Raw genomic sequence first — 826 nt, 5'->3', positions numbered from 1 at the left:
AGCATGCTCTCCTTTGGTAGTCATCCCTTTAAATCTGGGAGAGAGAAGCAGCTGCTCCCCTAAGGTGACTTGTTTGGAGTATAACCCTGTTCACTACACCGCCTTCTTCTCCAGCTGGTAAGTGTTTTGCTTCTGTTATATTTGGCTTTTCCTTATTTACTATTTTAAGGAGCTGGCACAGCCATATGGTTAATTAGTGCCAGAGCTAGGTAACATGCCTTTCCATCTATGCATTAATTCTTTCGGGTGCCAGAAAATTTAGGCGTAAAGCATATTTAAGCCTTAAAGGCTCAAATAACTGGTGACTTCAGAAGCTAAAAAAATTTAAACATGTTTCAAAGGTCTTCTTTCTTATGCCTTTGGAAATTCGGTATTATACAAATTGAATTCCCTTTTGGTCTAGGGTCTGGATATCAAGAACCATGTTTCTGATAGTTTCCAAAGAACAAAGTTACCTTGGGCTCTACTATAAAAGTGTCTTTTGGCACTTCATTGATTCTTTAAGAGACTTGGATTTTTTTGGCAACTTTAAATAAGAGTCTGTATTAAAAATAGAAAACATATAATCTATTTAAAAATAAATGGCTGGAGTCCGGATTTTCTATTCTTAATTGTGTTGTGTCTGCAAGCATGATTCCTAGAATCAAAAAGCTGATTTACGTTGTAATATTTAATTTAATTACAGCAAAGATACTGCACCTTTAAAAAGATACTACTACATTTTAAAATAAGACAACATGGATCTAGACACGCTGTACCTTACATGTGCTTGTTTTCAATTACTGCAAGGCACTCATTGAGGAATTTACTGACCCATGCTGTCAGC

Source organism: Alligator sinensis, unplaced genomic scaffold, assembly GCF_000455745.1.
Source record: "Alligator sinensis unplaced genomic scaffold, ASM45574v1 scaffold170_1, whole genome shotgun sequence".
NCBI lineage: Eukaryota > Metazoa > Chordata > Crocodylia > Alligatoridae > Alligator > Alligator sinensis.
Note: the sequence above shows the minus strand (reverse complement) of the source record.